Source organism: Hemitrygon akajei, chromosome 6 (assembly GCF_048418815.1).
Source record: "Hemitrygon akajei chromosome 6, sHemAka1.3, whole genome shotgun sequence".
In the NCBI taxonomy this organism is placed as follows: Eukaryota; Metazoa; Chordata; class Chondrichthyes; order Myliobatiformes; family Dasyatidae; genus Hemitrygon; species Hemitrygon akajei.
In genome coordinates, this window is record NC_133129.1 from 57,478,060 (window position 1) to 57,502,871 (window position 24,812).

General features: G+C 40.9%; 1 protein-coding gene across 1 annotated transcript in view; it reads right to left on the reverse strand.

Moving 5' to 3' along the window:
* LOC140729077 (receptor-type tyrosine-protein phosphatase delta-like) overlaps positions 1 to 24,812 on the reverse strand; it is a 2,395,537-nt gene that overhangs the window by 1,428,515 nt on the left and 942,210 nt on the right. The window contains exon 6 of the mRNA XM_073048383.1: positions 3,454 to 3,495. The gene's annotated coding sequence lies outside the window, so the exon portion shown is untranslated. The remainder of the gene's footprint in view (positions 1 to 3,453; positions 3,496 to 24,812) is intronic.

The following is a 24,812-nucleotide window of genomic DNA, read 5'->3' on the forward strand; positions in this document are numbered from 1 at the left end:
CCCCGTGCTCAGTGTGATGGTGTTGGAGATGCTGCTTCCGATCTGGACTGACTGAGGTCTCCCAGTCAGGAAGTCTAGGATCCTGTTGTAGAGGGAGGTGTTCAGGCCCAGTAGGCTCAGCTTTCCAATCAGTTTCTGAGGAATGATTGTGTTGAATACGGAACTGAAGTCTATGAACAGCATTCGAACATACATGTCTTTTTTGTCCAGGTGGGTTAGGGCCAGGTGGAGGGTGATGGCAATGGTGTCGTCTGTTGAACGGTTGGGATGGTACATGAACTGCAGGGTGTCCAGTGAGGGGGGCAGCAGGGTCTTGATGTGCCTCATGACGAGCCTCTTAAAACACTTCATGATGATGGATGTGAGTGCAACGGTACGGTAGTCATTGAGCCAGTGAATTTTGACGCAGAGTCACCAAATGCTCTTCATATGACAAAACACTTAATGCTGGAATAATTTTCGTGAACCTGTTTTGAGCCCTCTTCCGTTTTAGCAGATCCTCTCTGAGATAAGATGCCCAAAACTGCTCACAATACTCCAAGTGACATCTCAATAGTGCTTTATAAAGTCTCAACATCACATACATGCTTTTATATTCTAGTCCTTTTGATATGAATGCTAACATCGATTTGCCTTAATTACCAGACTCATCCTGTAAATTAACCTTCAGGGAATCCTGCGCAAGGACTCCCAAGTCCCTTTACACCTCAGAATTCGTATTTTCTCTCCATTTAGTAAATTGTGAATCCTTTCATTTCTTCTACCAAGGTGCATAACCATACACTTCCCAGCAGTGTATTCTGTCTGCCATCTCTTTTCCCATTCTCTTACTCTGTCTAAGTCCTTCTGTTGCCTCTCTACTTCCTCAAAACTACTTGCCCCTCTACCTATTTTCATATCTTCTACAAACTTTACAGCAAAGCCATCAATTCCATCAGCTAAATCATTGACATGTAACGTAAAAAGATTTGGCCCCAACACAGACCCCCATGGAGTCCCACTAGTCACCAGCAGCCAGCCAGAAAAGACTCCCTTTATTCCCACCCTTTGCCTCCTGTCAATCAGCCACTGCATAATCTATGCTGGCATCTTTCCTGTAATACCATGGGCTTGTAGTTTGTTAAACAGCCTCATGTGTGGCACCTTGTCAAAGGCATTCTGAAAATCCAAATATACAGCATCAAGCGATTCACCTTTGTTTATCCTGCTTGTTATTTATTCAAAGAATTCTAACCAGTTTCTCAGGTAAGATTTTCCCTTGAGGAAACCATGCTGACTACAGCCTATTTTATCCTGGGCCTCCAAGTACCCTGTGAACTCCTCCTTAATAATTAACTCCAACATCTTCTCAACCACTGAGGTCAGAGTAACTAGCCTATAGTTTACTTTATTTTGCACCTCTTCTTGGAGAGCAGAGTGACATTTACAATTTGTTGCAAGTTACATTTTAGAAAATAGTGACTTCAATTTAGCACCTGATGGCACAAAAATCGGCAGAGAATTTGCTCATTTGGCAACACGATATGATCGTTGCCTACCTGATTCCTATAAATTGAAGATGCTGGACACAAATTGATTGCGTGTCAATTGTCCATGTATATCAACACACTCAAGCATAAGATACAAGAGCAGAATTGAACGATTCATCCCATTGAGTCTGTCTTCAATTAAGGCTGAATTTGCTGACTTCTGTAACCTTTAACCCCTTTACCAATCATGAACCTATCTATCTCAGCCTTAAAGACAACCAATAATTTAGCTTCCACAGCCCTCTGTGGCAAGAAATTCAATATTCACCATCCCCGGCTGAAGACCTTCCTCTTCATCTCAGTTCTGTGGGGATGTTCCTTTATTCTGCGGCTGCCCCCTTGAATCACAGACTCTCCCACAAATGGAAACATCCCCTGCATGTCCCCTCTAACCAAATTGTCCAGTATTCACAGGTTTCAATGAGATTTCCCCATGTCTTATTCAAAAGGTTAAGTATGTTTGTATGGGAACAATCAAGGTCTCTTTGAATGTAGAAAACTCTGGAATTTTATAGAACTCTTCGTATTATCCAACAGGAAGTAAATAAAGTGACTTGCTCAAGTGTACAGTGTTCTATGCCAATAACTGGTTACACAAGTAACCAAAAATATAACAACGTCACAACTTTGGGGTGAATCTGCTGCAGGCACTGAGAAATAATACACAAGTACTCCATCTCAGCACTTTTGGAATCTGTAAACAAAGTGAACCATTCCTTATCCATGGAACTGTGTAATCCATGAGCCAGTTGATTGAAAACTTAACAATATAAGCATTCCTGCACCCATGATATAATTTATATTAAATAACGTAACAAAAACTATGTCAACAAAAGGCCGGAAATACTGTGTTGTATATTGTAAAGGCTTAGTTATTAGTTTCGGTTTTGACAGGAATGTGACTCAAGCTGATAGGCAATACAAACAAGGGACATGAACTAGTGAGACCGTCTCTGACTTGAATTGCTATTTGCTATGAAAAAAGCAACACCAAAAGCACACTTAGAAGAGCAGCACTTCACGTAGCTGCTACAGAATATAAATAATTGAACACTCTCCCAACAAGAAAAAGGCATAGTGAAATCTTGTAACTACAGAAGAGATGGATTTTGGCATACAATGAGCTCTGTTAAGTTCAAACCTGGACTGCATTTGGCAATCTAAGTATCATTTTTGGCAAATAAAATTATTACCACATACAAGAAAATAACAATTAATTTTCATTTCTACTGTAAAGAAATTATCACCCAGGAAGGAATCTTTTATCTGAGAGTACCATTGGATGAAAGGAACAATTATCAACTGACACATGCTGTGTCACTCACATGTAAAGTAACTCAAGATAAATTCTGGTTTTCATTGCCCTCTATGGTGACACATAAAAGGTGTAATATCTTTCGGTACCAAGTATGTTTACACTGAACATCATGAACCAATAAGTAAATGAAATATGGCACTCAGAATAATTTATTTCTAAACGTTCCTTGATTCAACAACTGAATTGTCTTACTGTTAGCACAATCTATTGCAGGTAAAATATTTTGATGAATCACACATTGGTATTGTAAACTTCAAATATTTCTTACAACTGCTTGTAAAATTATGGAAAACTCAGAAGTCAAGTGGTTGACTGACACATTTGCTGGTAAAGTTTGTAATAATCTACTCTATTATCCTGAAGGTACCCGTTGTTAACTCCATATTTGACTTAGTAAACAGACCCCATTGTTCAATAAAAGTTATCATATCTTACAAGTGGTATACTTATCTTGAAAATGATACATAATATGAAATTTTGCTCACAAAAATCGTCAACAATGACTGTTAATCTTTCACATCACTGGCTAAAAATAAATTGTATAACATTTTTTAGAAGTACCCAATATCCTCGGATATATTAATAACAGATAACATTCAGACTTACCTTCCTTCAAGGTGCATTCTGTTGTTGTCCCAGAACTGTGATCTAAAAAGGAAATGAAAGAAGGAAATTATAAATCTTTCACCATCACCTGGATTTATGTTCCCCTAAGTCATGGGAAGAGCAAAGGGATTACAGATGAAGCTTGTCTTTGAAAATCTAGGAAACACTAGGTTCATATTGTTGAACAAAGGATACTGTGTTCTTCGAAAATGCAGATGATGAGGGTGTCAGTTGTACAATCTTGAACATCCTAATTTCCATTGAACACAGATTAAATATATCAACTCAAGTAAGTCAGTCTAACCAGTAATTTCATCTTTTTTTGTAATATGCAATTCAGGATATCTGTCAGTTAAAATGCCTAATTAGAGGTTGGCTGAACATCAAAAATAATGACTATATAAACGTTGAAAAAATAAATTCCTGTGATATTTATGCTTTGAGATTAAAAAAATCTCACAGGGACTCTTTAAATGCCACTTGGCTGAAAATTCAATCTGAAATTAAGGCTTAATGTCATTTATTTGTTTGTTCAAATAATGGGTACATTGCTGGTGTAACAATATCTTTTGTGCATCACTATTTTGTCCTTAAACTCTATGGTTTGCTGGGCTATTATGAAAGACAACTAAGAGTGGACTATGTTTGTCTGCCTGCAGTTATCACTGAGAAGAAATTTGGGAAGGATGGCAAATTTCCTTCTCTGTGATGTGTTTGTAATGATAATTGTGCTTTCACAACCACTATGGTTTTCATTAGAATTTTATCCTTGAATTATTTACTTTTTAATTTCCAATTTTGCATTACTTACTTAATTTAACTATTATATTACTGTAATTCACAGTTTTTTCTCACATATTTCATTGTCTTAATGCCACAAAGTCAACAAATTTCATGATATATGCCGATGATATTAAAGCAGATTCTGATTTTGATTCTGATCCACCACATCATTCTCCATAACTTCTGCAAACTTCAACAAGATCTTATCCTCCACCCACCCACCCCACTCACTACTATCCAAAGGGATTACTCTCTATGTGATTCCCTTCTCCACTCATTCCTCCTCATTGATTTTCCCCCGGCACTTATCCCTTCAAGCAGCACAAGTGCTACACCTGTCCGCACAACTCCTCCCTCACTACCACTGAGGACATCAGACAGACCAAACAGACTTTTCAGATGAGGCGGCACTTCACCTGCAAGTATATCAGTGTCACCTATAATATCCAGTTCTCCTGGTGCAGCTGTCTCTATATTGGCGAAACCTGATGTACACTGAGTGGCTGCTTTGTCATGCACCTTTGATATGCACATCATAAAACACAGGATTTCTCAATGGCCACCCATTCCAATTCAACTTCCCATTCTGACATCATGGCCTATGGCCCTCTATACAGTCACGATGAAGCCACTCTCTAGTTGGAGAAGCAACACCTCATATTCCATCTAGGTAGCATGCAACCTAATGCACGAACCTCAATTTCTCTAGTTTCTGGTAATTTCTCCCCTCCCGCTTCACTGACCCAGCACTGGCTGTCAACTTTATCTATGATTGTTTTCTATCATGTACCTCAGTCAAGTCACTCTCATTTGCTCAAAAGAGAAAAGATCCATGCAGCATCCTGGTAAATCTCCTCTGCACCCTCTCTAAAGCTTCTATACATTCCTACACTCAGCAGATACTTTATTGGATACCTCCTGTACCTAATCAAGTGGACACAGAGTGTATGTTTCTAGTCTTCTGCTGTTGTAACCCTTCCACTTCAATGTACGACATGTTGTGTGTTCAGACACGCTCCTCTGCACACCACTTTAACAATGTGTGATTATCTGAGTTACTGTCATTTTCTGTCAGCTTGAACCAGTCTGGTCATTCTCCTCTGATGGCTTCCGATAACAAGGTCTTTTTTTTCACACAACTGATGCTCATTGGATGTTTTTTTTTGTTTTCCACGCTATTCGCTGTAAACTTTAGAGACTGTTGCATGTGAAAATTCAAGGAGATCAACAACTTCTGAGATATTTAAACTACCTGTCTGGCACCAACAATCATTCCATGGTTGAAATCACTTAAATTATAATTCTTTCCCACTCTGATGTTTGGTATGAACACCAATTGAACCTCTTGACCTTGTATTCATGTTTTTATGCATTGAGATGGTGCCAAATGATTGGCCAATTAGATATTTGAATTAATGAGCAGGTGTACCAAATAAGATAGTCACTGAGTGTATAACAAGGCAACCAGAACTGAATGCAATCCTCCAAGTGTGGTCTAACCAGAGTTTGATACAGCTGCACCATTACCATGTGACTCTTAAGCTCAACCTCCCACTTAATGAAGGCCAACACACCATATGCAATAATGTCAATAACATTAAGGAACTGATTGTAGACTTCATGAGAGGAAACCAGAAGTCCATGAGCCAGTACATTGGAGGATCAGAGGTGGAGAGGGTCAGTAACTTTAAATTCCTGGATGTCACTATCTCAGAAAACCTGTCTTGGACCCATCATATAAATAAAATCACAAAGAAATCATGCCAGTGCCTCTACTTCCCCAGGAGACTGCGGAGATTTGGCATGTCATCAAAAACCTTGACAAACCGCTATAGATGTGAGGTGGAAGGTGTGCTGACTGGCTGAATTACAGCTTGGTTTGGGAACACCAATGCCTTTTAGCACAAAATCCTACAAAAGGTGGTGGATTTGGCCCAGTACATCACAGGTAAAGCCATTGAGCACATCTACATGTAACATTGCCGTAGAAAAGCAGCATCCATTATCAAAGATCCTCACCACCCAGGCATTGTTCTTTTCTCGCTGCTGCCATCAGGTAGAAGGTACGAGTGCCTCAGGACTCACACCACCAGGTTCATGAACAGTTACTATCCCTCAACCATCAGGCTCCTGAACAAAAGCGGATAGCTACACTCATCCTGTGCCTGGTGTTTCCACAAATGATGGTCTTAATTTAAGGACTCGTTATCCTGTTATTTCATGCTCTTTCACTTCATGTTGTTTCAGGCTCATTATTTATTGCTATTGTTATGCCCTCGGCCCCCTCCTTTGTGAGAATCGCAAGAGCCTTAGTCGAGGGGGGGGTCAACTGACCCAAGAGAGAAAGAGACGTGCTGAATAGACACAGGAAAATGGGAGAGAGAGAGGGGGACGTGCGGAAGACCACGTTCTCCCAAGAAGCAGAATAAAGGCGACATTGACTATTGTCTCATGGAGACCACGTGAAAAGCCCTTGGGCAAAGTGGGCTGGTAGAGAGAGAGAGATTGCAACCTGATTGACACCTGCGATCCCGTGAAGAAGTATAAAGGAGGGTCTGAGGGGGGGACAACCCTCAGACACACCAAGGAGACACCAAGGAAGCACGATACCGATTCCCGTGGGAGCGGGAAGCCATTTTTGAAGGAAGCCATGTGCGTTAGATTCCAACTTTTGAATCTGTGGCTAGAACCAACGAAAGACTGCTTTTAACTAACAACGGGGAAGCCTGCTCCCCTGATTCCAAGGATTTGCTCTGCAAAGACAACGGGCAAGTGTTCATCTTTTCTAATTCATCTCTCTCTCTCCACAACGTGAAACCCCAGCGGTTCCCGAACGGGAAAAGCCTGCAAACTTCTGAGTGACTCTTTATATTTCAATTGGACTCAGTATTACCCCTAGACAACTATAGAGCTTATTTCTGATTGATTATTATTACACCGGTGTTTTAGATTGAGTTTTGACGATGTATATGATCTGAATGTTTTGTATTAACCATACGTTTGTGCCCTTTTTGAATAAAACGTTTGAAAATAGTAGCATCCGACTCAGCTGATCCATCTATCTTTGCTGTTAAGTTACCTGGTTACGGGGTTACGTAACAAGTGGGGTTCTCGTCCCGGGTTTGAAACCAAACGGGAGGGTCAGTGAATCGGGCTGTAAGTCCAAACTTAAATCTGGTTACGCAGGTAGCCAGACGGGAAACCAGCAAAGATGGATGTGGATGAATTTATGAGAAACCCGACGGTAGAGGCGCTAGGGAAGGCTACAAAATCAGACTTGGTAAATTTGGCGCAGGCGTTAGACCTCACAGCGGTGAAGCCAGCAATGAAAAAGCAGGAAGTGCGAAGGGTCATACACCAGCATTACGTTGGGAAGAAGGTGTTTGCAGCTGAGGATTTGGAAAATATTCCCGAAAAGAGATTAGCGAGTGGGACAGATCAGGCAGAGTTGGAGAAAGCAAGGTTGGACCATGAGCTTAAAGTAAAGCAGCTAGAAGTAGAAGCAGCTGAGAAGGCTGCGGAAAGAACTGAAAGGGCAACGGAAAGAGCTGCGAGGGAAAAGAGAGCATGTGTTCAAACTAAAGGAATTAGAGATGAAACGGGATCATGAGCTCCAGTTAAAGCAGCTGGAAGTAGCCGAGAAAGAGAAACAAAGGGGCCATGAATTGGAGCTGGACAGGCGAAAGCAAGAGCGAAGAGCTCAAGGGGAAGAGAGAGAGGAGGGGTTTGATGTTAGTCGGACGTTGAGGTTGGTCCCCCCGTTCGAGGAGACGGATGTTGATAGTTATTTCTTGATTTTTGAGAAGGTGGCAGTGAATCAAAAGTGGCCCAGAGAGCAGTGGGTGGCGTTGTTACAAAGTGTGTTACGAGGAAAAGCACAGCGGGTATATGCCGCGCTGCCCCCAGAAAGGGACGGGAATTATGATCAAGTAAAGGAGGCCATTCTCCGAGGTTACGAGTTAGTACCTGAGGCGTATAGACAAAGGTTCTGAAATTTAAGGAAGGGGTGGAATCAAACATATACCGAGCTAGCCCATGAGAAGGGTGTGCTCTTGGACCGTTGGTGCACCGCTGAAAAGGTGGCCGAGAACTATGGGCGTATCAGGGAGTTATTTTTGATTGAGGAATTTAAAGGTTGCGTTCCGGAAGAGATCCAAATGTATTTAAATGAGAGGACGAATCAGTCCATCTCAGAGATGGCTAGGGTCGCAGATGAACATGCCCTAACCCACAAGACAAAGTTTTCCTCGCCAAAAAGTTACCCGAGAGACCGTCGGAATGGTAGGGAAAGCCCGCCGGCTGAGGCGGAGATCCCGCCGGGAGCTAGCAGAAAAAGTGAGGATAACAGACAGGAAACCTGGAGACCCTCTGGTTTAACCTGCTTTAATTGTGGGAAGGTGGGTCATATCGCATCGAACTGCTTTGCTCCGAGAAAGGAGCCAGAGAGGGAGAGAGCAGCGATCCCTATCGGGCGTGCAGTGGTAATCAGGAAATGGACAAGAGGGCCCCAGGTAGATGGAATACCGGAGGGGCGGGAGACATTTAGTTCCAAAGGAACTGTGTCTTTGAGAGAAGGGGACCCCCCCATCCCCGTACGAATTTGGAGAGACACGGGGGCGGAACTATCGTTAATTAGCCGTAATGTGTTAAAATTCGGCCCTCGGACGGGGGAGGTAGCCCTGAGAGGTATAGGGAACCGGACTGAGGTCGTGCCTTTGCATAGGGTCCTTCTAGATTGCGAGTTGGTGTCGGGACCTGTGGAACTAGGAGTCCTGCCGGAGTTACCGGGGGAGGGCGTGGACCTCCTTTTGGGTAATGACCTCGCGGGTGGGAAGATGGGAACCGCCCTGATAGTTGAGGCCCCGCCCATGGAGTCCCCGAGCTGTCCCGCATGCGCGGACACTTGCAGCCTGTCGAGAAAAGCAGCTGAGAACCAGAGCAGTTTAAATCGGGCCAGTAGTGAATTGGCCAAGACGTTTTTACCGACCCTATACCACGAGGGTTCAGAGGGTGGTAAAACAGAAAGGAGTAAAGTGAAAGGGGGTAAGGAGATAGCCCCCCCCTTAGTAAAGAGAAAGGTCCTAGAGGTAGGAAATAAAGATGAGAAACGGATAAAGCTGTTAAAACGTCCAGAGTTGGATGTGGTTGATCTGTCTGGTTTGGCAGAATTGTTTGGAGAAGTTGAGAGTTCTAAAGATGTTCTCGATGGTCCCGAGAGTGAAATGAGGGCAGTCTTAGAGAGGAAGGGTATCCTTGCTGTGGAGAAGTCAGCTGAAATGGCCGAGGAGGTTGTTTCAGCTCGCAGGGTTGCACCTTCCCCAACGGGGGGCTGCCTAGAGAGTAGCTGGAAGGATCGGGGGACGTTAGAATTTGAAAAAGGTACGGGTGTTGAAAGCCTGGAAGAGGCCAATGTCCTGTTTGAGTGTGTCCAAGATGGGGATGCACGTGGTGCTGAACCTAGTCACGGAGCTCAGAAAAAAGTGGAGGTATTTGACTCAGCTGGACGAGACGGCTGTCCTTTTGGAGCAGATAGACTTGGTTCGGGAAAAAAAGGGTTAACCTTGGGAAGTAAGAGTTCCCAGGTGTTTGTGCTCGAAAGTGGGTTACAAGTTGATGAGGTGAATATTATTGAAGGAAAAGGGGAATGTGTAGTTCCCAAATTGAATGAAGAAAATTTAAAGGCTGGACTGATATCAGAAGCAGCAACCAGGCTACAGAGACAATGGCTCAGTACCACAAAGCCTGTGAATCAATTACAGGTTGAGTTGGAAGGTAAAGGGGCCCCACACGCTATTGTTATGCAAGGGTGTGGTGTGAACAGGCAGCACTTAACCTGCTGTCTGAACAAAGCGGGATCGCTTGCAGATCTTAAATTGGAAACTAATAGCATGACGGGTCCTGAAGAGAAAAATAACAAATTGCACAAAATTAAGGAATTGGGTGGAAATCCGGAAGATGGTCTAAGTTTGGAACACGTTGATAAAATAACTACTATGAAAGGAACGGGCGAAAGCCTATTTCGCCAGGGTGCCCAAGATCACCACGAGGGAATTAACCGGAAAAGAGGCGAGGGTTAATGGGGACGCGATTTTTAAATAGCAGAAGCTGGTTTTAAGGGATTTTGACAAAGTATGTGAATAATAAAGACAACACCCATGGAAGCTTGACTGTTAAGTTTGAAAGTAACATAAAAATTAGTATTTTGCATGAACTTTTGTAGTACACACGTAAACTAAGATCACAACTCTTTAGTTATGTTGCTGAAGAAAGCAAATAAATAAGTTGGTTATTAAGCTGAAGTTTGATGCTACCAGACGTATGGCACGTGAGGTTAAGGTATTAAAGAAAAGGGGCACTGTACTTGTTACCTGTTTAGATACTGACTTGAATGTATAACGGTAGTACTCTGTGAAGAGAAAAGCTTGTGTAGTATGTAGATTAAAAAAAAAGTCCTGTACCAACCCGTTTTTAACCGCTGGTTAAAAACCTGCTATGGGGGGAGGTGTTATGCCCTCGGCCCCCTCCTTTGTGAGAATCGCAAGAGCCTTAGTCGAGGGGGGGTCAACTGACCCAAGAGAGAAAGAGACGTGCTGAATAGACACAGGAAAATGGGAGAGAGAGAGGGGGATGTGCGGAAGACCACGTTCTCCCAAGAAGCAGAATAAAGGCAACATTGACTATTGTCTCATGGAGACCACGTGAAAAGCCCTCAGGCAAAGTGGGTTGGATGAGAGAGAGATCGCATTACCTGCAACCTTGATTGACACCTGCGATCCCGTGACGAAGTATAAAGGAGGGTCTGAGGGGGGGAAACCCTCAGACGCACCAAGGAGACACCAAGGAAGCACGATACCGATTCCCGTGGGAGCGGGAAGCCATTTTTGAAGGAAGCCACGTGCGTTAGATTCCAACTTTTGAATCTGTGGCTAGAACCAACGAAAGACTGCTTTTAACTAACAACGGGGAAGCCTGCTCCCCTGATTCCAAGGATTTGCTCTGCAAAGACAACGGGCAAGTGTTCATCTTTTCTAATTCATCTCTCTCTCTCCACAACGTGAAAACCCCAGTGGTTCCCGAACGGGAAAAGCCTGCAAACTTCTGAGTGACTCTTTATATTTCAATTGGACTCAGTATTACCCCTAGACAACTATAGAGCTTATTTCTGATTGATTATTATTACACCGGTGTTTTAGATTGAGTTTTGACGATGTATATGATCTGAATGTTTTGTATTAACCATACGTTTGTGCCCTTTTTGAATAAAACGTTTGAAAATAGTAGCATCCGACTCAGCTGATCCATCTATCTTTGCTGGTAAGTTACCTGGTTACGGGGTTACATAACACTATGTACTTATATTTGCATTTGCACAGTTTGTTGTTCATTGTTCTTGTTTACAGATATGGTTCTATAGATTTGATAAGCATGCTCGCAGAAAAGGAATCTCAGGGCTGTATGTGGTGACATGTATGTACTCTGACAATAAATTTTACTTTGAACTTTGAACATATGCCTTCTGAAACACAAGAAATTCTGAAGAAGCTGGAAATCCACAGTAACAAACACAGGATGCAGGAGAAACTCATCAGGTCAGTTGGTATCCATGAGAGGAAGAAAGAGATGACGTTATGTGCTGAGACCCTTTATTCGGACTCATATGCCTTCTTACCCACCTACCACTTGCTTCTTTCTTCCCATTGATGTGATGTTTCACATCTCTTGTCAACCATGGATCCTTCACCCTTCTGTCCTTTCAATGAGACAAACCTATCGAAAACCCCATTCAACACGCACAAAATGCTGGAGGAAATCAGCATCTACGGAAATGAATAAATAGTCGCTGTTGGCGGTAATAGGTGAAGCCAGCTGGGTAGGAAAACGAAAGGGGCTGCGGAGGAAGGAACCTGATAGGAGAGGGGAATGGACCATTGGAGCAAAGGAAAGGAGAAGGGGACCCAGGAGGAGGGGAGAAGCAGGTGAGAAGAGGAGGGGCCAGCGTGAGGAATGGAAGAAGAGGGGAGGGGGGAGAGAAATTTCTTTTACTGGAAGGAGAAATTGATATTCATTCCAACAGGTTGGAGGCTACCCAAAAAGAACATAAGGTGCTGCTCCTCCTCTCAGAGAGGAGAACATGAACCAACATGTGGTAATGAGAATGGGAATGGAATTAAAATGTTTGGCCATTGGGAATTTCCACTTTTGGTGGTTGGAGTGGACGTGCTCAACAAAGCAGTCCCCCAATTTACAATGAGTCTCACCAATGTCGAAGAGACTGCATCAGGAGCACTCGATGCAATTGACAACCCCAGCAGATTTGCAGGTGAAGTGTTGCCTCAATCGGAAGGACTGTTTGGGGCCATGAATGGAGGAGATGAATAGGCAGGTGCAGCACTTTGGATGCTTGTCGGGATAAGTGCTGGGAGGGGAGATTAGTGGGGATGGACAAACGGACAAGGGAATTGCAGAGGCAGCAATCCCTACAGAAAGTGGAGAAAGGGGGTGTAGGTAAAGATACGTTTGGTGGTAGGATCCCTTTGGAGATGGCAGCAGATGTGAAGAATGATGTTTTCGATGCGGCAGCTCATGGGCTGGTAGGTAAGGCTAAGGGGAACTGTCCTGTTAAAGTGGTGGAAAGATAGGATGAGTGTGGATGTTACAGAAATGGAGGCGATGTGGGTGAGGGCAGCATCAATGGTGGAGGAAAGGAAATCCGTTCTTTGAAGAAGGAGGTAGTCTCTGATGCCCTGGAAATGTCAGCCACATCAAGGGAACAGATGCAGTGGAGCCAAAGGAACTAAGAATAGGGAATAGCATTTTTACAGGAGACAGAGTGGGTAGAGTTATAGACAAGATTACCATTGGAAGCGGCAGGTTTATAAAAGACGTCGGTCGACAGTTTGTCTACAGAGATGGAGAAAGAGAAATCAAGAAAGGGGAGGGAGGTGTCAAATGGACCAAGTGAAGTTAAGGGCAGGGTGGAAGTTGCAGATAATGTTGATGAAATTGACAAGCTCAGCATAGGTGCATGAAACAGCACCAGTGCATTTGTCAATATAGCAGAGGAAGAGTTTGGGAGCATAACCAAAGAAGTTTTGAAACATGGACTGTTCTTTCTAACCAACGAAAAGGCAGGCATAGTTGGGGCCCATGTGGGTGTCCATGGCTACCACATACAAATGTTCCCTAAGCAACCTCTACATTTCTGTTTTGCATTTCCTTAATTATATCTGTTCCCAAGCTATGCTCCTAAGTTCTTCCTGGAGCATCAAAATTCACCCTTATTCAATTAAATTTGTTTCCATACCATCTGTTCAAGGCTATCTCTGTCCAAGGCTATGCTAAAGGTCAGGTAGTTGTGGGCACTGTCTCCGAAATTCTTATCTATTGAGAGATCTATCACCGTTGCTGAGAACTAGATGCAGTATGGCCTTTCCTCTTTTCACCTGTCTGCATATTGCGTCATAATTCATTCCTAGAAACACCTTGAAAATTCTGAACTAGGTAAGCTTTTTACAATAAAGAGGTGCCAATCAATGTTAGAGAAGTTGAAGTCAGACATGGCACCAACCCTGTTATTTCGCGCCTTTCAAAATCTGTCTCCAGATTTGCTCCTCAATGTCTCTCTTGCTCTGGGGTGGGGGGGGGGGGGGGCAAGTAGAACACTCCAAAAAGAGTGATCGCTCCCTTCCTATTTCTGACTTCCACCCACTGTGACTCAGTTGACAGTCCCTCCATGATGTATTCCCTTTCTGCAGCTGTGATACAATCACTGTTTAGCATCACCACTCACCCATCTCTTTTACCTCCCTCCCCATTCCTTGTGATTGCTATTGTATCTGCTTTCACCAATTCAACTGGCAGCACATTCCAGGCAACTGGAACTCTGTGTAAAAAGAATTGCTTCATAAATCAACTTTCCCTGCTCACATTAAGGCTATACCATCTAGTATTTGCCATTTGTCTCCTGAGAAAATGCTCTGAATCTCTACCCTATCTATAACTTCTTGTAATCTTAAATACTTAAATCAGGTTGCCCCCTCAGTCTCTGATGCTTTAGACAAATAGCTTCTGTTTGCCTAGCTTCTCCTGATTGCGAATAATAGTTTAGATTGATGAAAGTTGTTATTGATTAGCTTGAAATATAATTTGAATTTCGGATGAATTCAGAAGATTTAAGTGTTCCCTTGAATCCACTAACCCTTGATAATTTCTGTCAAAATGGTTATCTCTGTAAAATGGATTGAAAAATATAGTGCAATACATATTCCATGAACAATTTGGTCTTGCTTGTGACCAATAAAAGATTTGCTCAAAGTTTCTGAAAGTGTGCTGCACTGAAGACAAATATTCAACCTTTGATGCACTCTGCCTAGCCTATGATGTATGTGCATTGAATTCTGTTCTATTGGCTTGTCATGTGCTTGGCACATGAAACAGAGAACAAATTACAACCCCATTGTAATTAAGACCCAAATTACATATTCCTCACATAAATTTTGGAAAAATATTATACATGTTGTTATTCTATTCCCTTGCTTTAGGTTAATGTCTTTTCAATCAATCCTTCCAGTGCACATGTCCCAAAACATCGTAATGGCTCCGCAACTGGATAAAGTACAATATGTGGACTTCCTGCACTTAAACTGAGTAGAACCAGATGTTAAAGTCAAACTGAGTGTATTGTGTGCAGCAAGAATCAATCTTCTGTTCTATTTCTGTCGAGTGTTTTTAAAATGTTCTACTCAATGAGACCATTGTGGTTTTTTTGTCATTTTGAATTAAAATCGATTGCATCAGTAGAGTGGTATTAAAAATTTAAAAGCTTAACAAATCCTAACAACTGCATGTTCTTACTCTGTCATGTCCAATAAACATGATGATACTCAGATACCCTAAAATTCTAATTCTCATACTCACAGAAGAACTGCATCATGAAAGTTTGATGCATTCCTTGAACTCAAATGTTCAATTGATTATGCCCTTTTTAACTCACTTATGTTTATAATATTATCAAAGAATGTGGGTTTAATATTATGATTACAATTTCACAGGAAAATCTGCCTGATTATCTATTTACTCAGTCAGTGGGACCGAAATGCATGCAAGTTATAGCAGTGACTTCTAAACAATTTTAATGACTGTCCAGTTCTTTGGAATGTCCTGAAATACAGTATTGGAATGTACATGTTCAATCATTACTTCTGAGACACGAACACCTTTCCTCATTTCAATGTAACATTAATAATGAATTTCTCTCAGTCCTTTAAGCCTGTGACCTCAATCTGAACAGTGCTTTCAAGACATCAACCAACAGTTAGTTTTAATAAGAAAATTGCTAATCCCACTTGTCAAGCAATTTCCTTGGATAGATTACAAACAATGCATTTCTTCAATAGATCTACTCAGAAGAATCAATCTAAGGCCAGTTTCTTGACAAAATTTAAAATATAACAATACGTATACTTAATCAGAAATTGGTCACTGTAAGCAGATCAGTCCCTGACCTAAAGATCTCAATAACCATATCACTCTGCTCTGATTATTTTTTCAAATAGAAGTGAAAGAAATCCACAGTACATCAGAATCAGGTTTATTATCACTGACATAGGTCACAAAATTTGGTAATTTGTGACAGGAGTATAGTACATAAAAAAGTTTCTATCAGTTACAAATGAGGAACATAAATAAATAATTAGATAGATAGTTAAAAATGTAACAAAATAGTGAGGTAATGTTCATGGACCATTCAGAAATTTGCTGCTGAAAGGGAAGAAGCTGTTCCTAAATTATTAATTGTGCATTTTCAGGCTCCTGTGCCTCTTTTCTAATGGTACTCACAGTCTGAACAGTGAGTAGACATGATATTCTGCAGATGCTGGAAATCTGGAGCAACACACACAAAATACTGGAGGAACTCACCAGACCAGGCAGGATCTATGGAGGGGGATACTCAGTCAGTGTTTTGGGCCAATACCCTTCATCAGGACTGGAGAGGAAGGAGGAACAATCCAGAATAAGACAGTAGGGAGAGAGGAAAGAGTACAAGCTGGTAGGAGTGAGGTGAAATGACGCGAGGCAAAGGTGTATGGATGGGAACGGAGGATGTAGTGCTGCTTGTACGAACAAATAAACTGTAGCTTCAATTTACTGCTTGCAATTTACAATTTACATTAAGAACTATTTCTTGTTTGAATTAATATCTGCTATATTCACGTAACTCCAGAATATTCCCTAACAGCAGGCATAAAAGGCATCAAGCCCATAAGGCAGAAGCCTCATTGCCATTTACAGTGCTGTGCAAAGATCTTGGGCATGCTAGCTATATACCGTAGATTCCGGATTTTAAGCCGCTACTTTTTTCCCACATTTTGAACAGCTTTGAACTTTGCGGCCTTTAATACGGAGTGGCTAATGCATTTTTTTTTCATGCCGCCTTGTAAACATTTTGCCTCGTAACAGTAGACCAATAAAATTGATGAGTAGTTCACAGAGGTCCAATGAAATTGTACGATAAATCAAGTGCACTTTCACAATTAAATTATTGTAAATCAGTCATTTGTACTCACCCTCATCAACATGGAAAACACTCGAAGCATTGTAGTTTATAATATTTTCGCTTAGTAATTCATTTTCTAGTTAAAGTTAGAAGAGTTTTAACTATATTTGTTTTCTGTACTACATCGCGGGATGCTATGACGTCACACCCGGTTTCGCCGCGTCTTGTGGGAAAAATGCCGTTTGCGATAAACGGAAAGGAGGGGGTCGAGCGGCGGAGCGAAAACGCTGCTTTTAAGTTAAAGGCGATCAATAACTTTTCCTGGTAGGCTGCAGTATATATATTTTTTACCAGTCGTTAGGAGATATTGGAATGTTGTTCAGTAAAGAAGTATACGCAACGTATATTTAAAAGTAGCCGCGTTACGGGCACGGTTCGAAAAAAAGCATTTGCAATATGTATTTGTTTTTGTTACCATATGGATTTAATTAAAAGTTAAAAAATCCTCACGTGTAATATCTTTCTGTGTAAATATCTCATATTACAACGTGGGACACCTGCGGCCGAAAATCCGGTGCGGCCTAAAATCCGGTGCGGCCTTTACAAGTAAAAAATTGATTTTATTTCTAAAATTAGAGCCAGCGGCTTTTAATCAGGTGCGCTCTGTAGTCCGGAATCTACGGTATATGTGCCAAAGACTTTTGCACAGCACTGTACATGGATGTTAGTCAGATGCTTGTATCTTAGGGTTAGCCTGGATAACTATTATCCATCTTGCTGCTTTTCTACAATCCCAGATCTATACAAACTGCAGCTCTTCTGCTTCAGAGATGTTGGATATCTTGTGTAATTAATAATATATTTTATTCAATACTATGATGTGCTGATGACTGGGATGAAGCCCTGTGCAGAAATGCCATTAAGCAACAGTTCACCACTTTGCTCACTAACACCTCTGCATTTGATTTCTCCACCCACAACAAACAACGTTTCTGGTAAAGTGATGAATCGAGGTCTGGGTACATTTTGCAGCTGGCCCCTCAACTTTCCACCAGCCACTGCTGACATATTTGCTATGGGCCCAAATGTGAAAGTTAGGTCACTGATTCTCACAAAAAAGTGAAGATAAGTAGTTTATGTTTTGCTTAATTTAGTTAATATTAATGTCCGGAAAAATTTACATGAGCTGAATGTTATTTTAAATTTAGTGTTAAATTTCATTTGGGGGTGCAATAGCACAGTTGATAGAACCACAGCCTCAATGCCAGTGACTTAAGACCTTAACTTTGATGCGATCTTTGTAGAGTTTGCACATCCTCCTTTTGACTGCATGGGTACCCTGGTTGCTTCAGGTGCTCTGTTTCTTATCCACATCATAATGACTTGTGGATTGGTAGGTGAATTGGCCACTGTAAATTGACAGTTTTGCATAGGTGAATGGTAGACTCTGCGGGTAGTTGATGAGACCGTGGGAAGATACAAATGAATTACTCTAAATGGTTCATTAACGTTGTGATAGCTGGAGGTGGTAATGGGAACAAGCTCCCACTACCAAATAAATACTCCCAATGGTGTGCGCCTCATGGAGCCTCTGATAATTAAGTCCAGCCAGTGGCCTTCACGTGTGGCTTAGCTACTGAACCCAGAAGAACCATTTCTACTGACAGGAACAGGGGCAAAGGCGGGTTATTGGCACCTTTAAGTTAGTCGCTGCAGACAGATGGGGCTTGTCAGCCTCAGCCGTGGTTGGCAGCTCATCTAAGAGAAGGAAAACTCTGATCTCAAACCTCCACTGCCTTGCAGTGATACCCACTCATGGGAAAGGCTTCAGGAGTAAACACTGAGGGGAAAATCTGGAGCTGGTGTCCCTAAAGCATTCCTAAATTGAGTTCATTGCGACTGTCAATTCCTGCAATGCTGCTGGTACCAAATTGTACCAGTCTCTGCCGTTCCTTGGGATTCATCAGATGCATGGAGAGGAGGAGTTTTCTACATGGCAACTGGTTACTTTCTATATGGTACCTCACTGGCTTGTGTATCTAGGCAGCTAGGATGCAATATCCACTGTCGACTGTGAGCAGAGGAGGCCTCACTCACTCTAAGATGGTGGTTGTTGGCTGGCATAGACTCAATGAGGCAAAGGGCTTGTTTCTGCGCTATGCCTCTCTATTATTCTAAATTATTTAAAAGAATTCTAAGAGGTTCTAGTGTCTAAAATGGGACTTAAACCAAGATTTTCAGGTTCAAATGTAAGAGTAGTTCTGATTAGCTGATACAGAAATCAAGAATTTAAAAAAAGTGAAAGATGAAAGTAAGACAGTTGTTCCGAATATATATCTGATTGATGATACATAGAAGAGCTACGGAGTATTTCTTAAGGCAACAAAATTAAAATTTCCACTCTTTTTCATTTAGTAAGATTAGGAACTGCAATGATTTGGAACAGTTTCTGTCCAATTTTTAGTTGGCGTGAGAGTGCAACATAATTTCATTCTGATTAGCATAAAATTAAGAATTACATACCGTGTGACCAAAGCAAAGGAAGATGGTGAAACAGAAATACCTTGCCATGGTAGTTGATTAATAATCAATGCGTCTGCTTTATAAAGGCCTTTACCCTGGGACTAAACATATCTGCCCTGGAGTATTCAGGTAAGAGGAAGCCTGATACTTCTTCCAACCAAAGGCCGATTTCACAAATGCAAATCTACTTGTGGAAAAGAACAGCAAAGAAAATTCTGTTTGTTATATTTGTTTGTCATTAAAACCGTCAGTTAACTATGTGAGTGTGACAAGCACTCCAGGCTCCAGTCTGGCATCAAACTGCGATCTAGACACATTCTTATAATTGACTGATAGTTCTTGGAGGTACTCAAGTATAACAAATGTTCCATGAATTCATACTCCCTCAACTGTTTAGCAATAGATTTTTTATATCAACATAGTGATTATCTTTGAGTGCATCCTCACCACTTGGTTGAACTAGACAAAGCTTTGGTGCATTGTTCACATGCTCCTGGGAATCAACTATCAAGACCATTTACTTCTATCACTGAACGTCATCCACCTTGAAAACCCAACCTTTCACTGAAAAACTAGAATCACTGCTGAAGTTCAAACTCTGTCCTGCAAAAATGTTGCTGCTCTACCAATTCTTTCATACTCCACTGAGACACCACTCACACTTCTTTTCTTAGCACACCTTCAGGGTCTCATTGAAGGAGGAGGATGCATTCTAACTAATCCCTCCAGACTAAGACTAATAGGCACTGGAGAAGTTTTTTCCCTACTGCGGTCACTTTGCTGAACAGTTAACTGCCGGTTAACTGTCAGCTAACTATTACTTGGATTGCATTACCTGTATGTATAATCTATATTTTCATTTATTTTTATCATTATTATTGTTATGAGCAGAGAGACAACATCTGCCGGAAGTAAGTTCCTTGTATGTGCATAGGTACTTGGCGATTAAAGTCTGATTCTGATTCTGATTCAGCTCTTTGAACTTCTTCTCCAACTTAAGGAAAGCACAAATCATGTATGTTTAAATTCCACACTGAATCATAGAAGCAGACAGCAGGGAGGCAGTTCCCTCCGGTCACTGAATCGTTTCCAAACATCAACTCACATTTGCAGTAATTCGATTTCATTTTCCATACATTCCTGGTGGCTGTCTCTGAGAGTTGGATGCTGCAAAGTTACGGAGCATTATGAAGAATCCCCCTCACCCTTTCCCTGACATACTGCACAAACTGAGGAGCACTTTAGTACCAGACTGCTTCCACCAGAGGTGACCACTCAACAGCGCAGGAGGTCCTTTCTGTGGCTATAAGATTCTACAATTCCTTCTCCTTAAGGATATAAGTATATAGTTTCATTGTACATCTGTATATTGCACTATTACTTTTTAATGCAAACCTTGTATTGTTTCGTACCTCAAAGCTTGCATTTTGTATTTTAAAGTATATATTTCTGACTGAGCAAACTTGCTACAATACAGAGATTTGTGTGAAAAGACAAAAATAAATCCTGTGAGCACCAGTTTTATTGTGAAAATGCCTTGGTAATGAGGGAGGTCAAGGGAGAACGGCTAGACTGGTTCAAGCTAATAGGAAGGTGATAGTAACTTAAATAACGATGTGTTACAATAGTGGTGTACAGAAGAGCATCTCTGAATGCACAACATGTCAAACCTTGAGGTGGATGGTCTACAGCTGGAGAAGGCCTCACCAGTTTCTCCAGAGAGGTTCTCCATTGGTTGGGTCCATAATAGAGTTTCCACTGGGTGTTTATATAAATCCAATAAGAATAGATACCGCAGCTGATTTTTTATGTCATCAGGTTTTAAAAGATTCAGGGGAACTCACAGGACAATCAAAGGATATCAAACTGGAATATGAGCGATGTGATGAAACTAAATCAATACTTGAATGGATGTTTTATGGCTGTGTACATTTATATGCAAGCCAATACGATATGGCGAGCAGGCTGTTGCCCATACCGCAAGCTTTCTCTCTCAACACAGGTGATGAATCTACAGGAATGGCAGAGACGATACAGTTTGGCACCAGTGGCCTCACAGGAGTTGCTAGTCAGTGTTGAGCTTAATGGAGTACTGCTGGAGTACTGCTACTCCAGCTCCGGAATTTTCCTCAGGGTTTACTCCCAAACCCTTCCATGAGTGGGTATAGCTGCAAGGCAGTGTAGGTTCGAGATCAGAGATTTCCTTCTCCCTATGAGCTGCCAACTACAGCTGATGAGCCCCATTGCCTGAAGGGTTCCACACCTATACTTAATAAAGTGGCAACTGAGTGTATATGCTTGCTCGCTCTCTATGGCAGCCAGAGCATGACCTGAGAGACTTCCCTGATTTTGATATGTGAACTATGAGATCAGTTCTCTCTCCTTTCAATTTTATTTTTTCAATCTACTGAAGGAACTTATATAGATCAAACCAAGAGATGCTAGGCTACAATGGAATAAAGTGTCTAACTAACTGCAGAAATGGGATATTAAATAATTTATCAAAACACATATAGATTAAATATGCAATGGCCTCTGGTGGGCAAAATGATTAATACATTCCATTTGTTATAGACATGCCAATAAACTGCATGTTCATAGTATTTTAAACTGATTTTCTTTATTTAATTTTGAATATTCAACTTTAAAGTAAGGGAAGTATGTGGTTGAAGCCTGGTATCTTTATTTAGTAGAGCAATTTTCCTGCATGAAGTCCAGATAATAAGTTTAACATTATATTTTCCCCATTCAGATTCAATGCTCTAGATTTAGACTTATATGTCCCTGCCTTTCAGCTGGTAATGCAATCTCCTGGCAATAAGAGTTTTCTTATTCAGCTGTAACCACACTTAAAATATTGACCAAAGTAACCTCCTGCTGCTGTATTCATCAGTAAGGTTCAATTTTATATGGTAACAATCAAAATTAGAGTAAATCTGCAAAAAATTATACTGTTTAATAAACATAATTGAACTTGCACTTTTAAAATACACCTGTGATATTACAATTAGGCTTTGAACGTGGATGTCAAGGACATTATTCACAAACACAGTGGAAGATGCTGAATAAAGGATTCTGTGGAAAGATATGGAAGTGTAAGAAAGGAACCACACTTTTAATTTCTTTTGAAAAGTCATATTTCATTATGTGGCACTGAGGCTTAAAAAGCAATCAAGCATATTAGCCGTCCTCATCTCCAGCAATTACATGTTTGGACTTTTTCTTACTGTGATCGCCCAAGAGGAAAATGAACTTCAGCAGTTATCAGCACAATGCATACAAAAATACCTGTGCTGTATTTGAGCTTAGTTCTCTGTAATCAGAACCACAGGTCAACTGTGGCAATGAATTGAATCAGAAAGCTGAAGCTTTCTGAAAGGGTTAGAATGAATAGCCAGATATGGAAAACACAGCAGAATTAACCAGTATTTGCATAAAAAAATGAGTATATTACTCCTTCAAAACTGTTCAATGTAAGGTCAAAGCATTTACAACATTTCATTTTATTGGTGTTGTATTCCTTTGATGTTGAAGGTCTATTTATCTGCAATTCTTACAGCAGAATCTGAGACGTCATTTGCAGTTGGGATAATTTATGAATGTCAATGAAACTCCAATACTGCTAATCTGTAAACTGTAAATCGCAGTAGTTCAACTAATTTATTATTGATCATTATCTGGTGCTCAACAAAGAGAATGCAATGCATCATTAACTTATGGATTTTCAACAAGTGTTTTTTTTACAAATATATGCACACATTGCAAAGACAAGAATTAATCAGATTTACCTTGAACAACGTGAATGGGAATCCATTCTTACAAAACATATATGAACTAGATTTGAATTTATTCATTTGATTTTAATTGTGAATAATATGTTTGGCTTTAAGCCATCTCCAAATACATCTATATTCTGGTCCATCTAACCATAAGATATATTATCATTCATATCCCACAGGGAACACAGGAAGTCAGAGATGGAATTCTATAGGATATTATTTGATAAGATAGATCGGATAAAGTATTTTAAAAAGATATAAAAGCAAAGTCAGTGAGATCAATAGTTTGGGCTTGTATAGAGTGGTCATGGAGAGGATTCCAATAGTGGGGGAGTCCAGTACCAGAATGCACAGCCTCAAATTAGAAGGATGTCCCTTTACAACAGAGATGAGGAAGAATTTCTTTAGCCAGAGGGTGGTGAATCTGTGGAGTTCATTGTTACAGATATTTGTGGAGGCCAACTCATTAGGTACATTTAAACCAAAGGTTGGTCATTTCTGCATTAGTAAGGCATCAAAGGTTATGGGGAATGCAGGAGAGTGGATCTGAGATGGAAAATAAATCAGCCAGAATGGCATTATTCTGTCCTTACATAGTATTGCAGACATCATTGTAATATGAAAACAGTTGAATTGAGCCACATAACTGTTGCATTATGAAAAAAGGAAAATAAATAGAAACACAAAAAAATCGCTTTTATCCTGATATAACCCTTTGTTATGACAAGGACATGGATTATAAATTTTGGATTTCTGCTGTGCCTAGTTTATGGGCAAAATATTGAGTAGAGTACATTTTTTAAAAGAACATTACATCTTAGCTGGTAGTCTGGCAGAAGTAACACATGTAAGGCCTTTACAAATGATAATTAATATGGAATGGAATATACAGTCAAGCAGATTTGGTTCTGGAAGAGGAAAGCTTGAGCTGATAGAAGCACTTAGCTATTGCCTCATGCTTTATTCAGTTCCTAGCTCCCATGTCATTACAGACCATGCTGGAGACTCCATTAAAGCCACATTAGAACATATCCAGTCAAATACTTTAGTTATTGGTGCATGATTTTGGAGAAACCACTTTGTGTCTGCTGTGTGCAGACACCCATAATGAACACTTGCTTTGCTTCCATAGCAACAGAGACACCACTCATGATCCTGTAATTGCAGTACATCAGTAAATCTCAGAGTCTGACTGGCATTGCATATACTAAACATCTGGCAGATCAATGCCAGCAGAATGTCATGGTGACTAATTTATTTTTTTGTTGTTGTTTGATATATAAAAGAAAGGTACTTCAATGGGGAGGACTTCGGATTATATTTCTTTTCTTTCAACTATAGCCCCATTAATCATTCACAGATCAGCTGCGACACTAATAGGCTATAACCATCCTTCTATGCCATAAGCATGCCAATCTAACAACCTCTCCATCAGGATTGTGCCTTGCAGTTCTCATCAACTATTTTTGTGAAATGGCTTGTTTGTGCAGTTTTGTGCAACAGACTGGCTAATCTAATTTTATTTCATACATTACAGCTTTCAAAGAAAGCTACATTTGGCTATGTGGCCTGTGCCACATCCTAGAGCATGTCCACCCATAACCTTAAATTATGATGATGTGAATGTTCCCCATGAACATAGCAAACATTGGATTTGGAGAACTATGATTTTCCAGCTTGTGAGAGATGTACAATGTACACTGATGGATTCCCTGAAGTAGTTTACAAGATACAAATGCTTCACTAAATTCCCAAATTTATCAGTAGTTCCCATATTT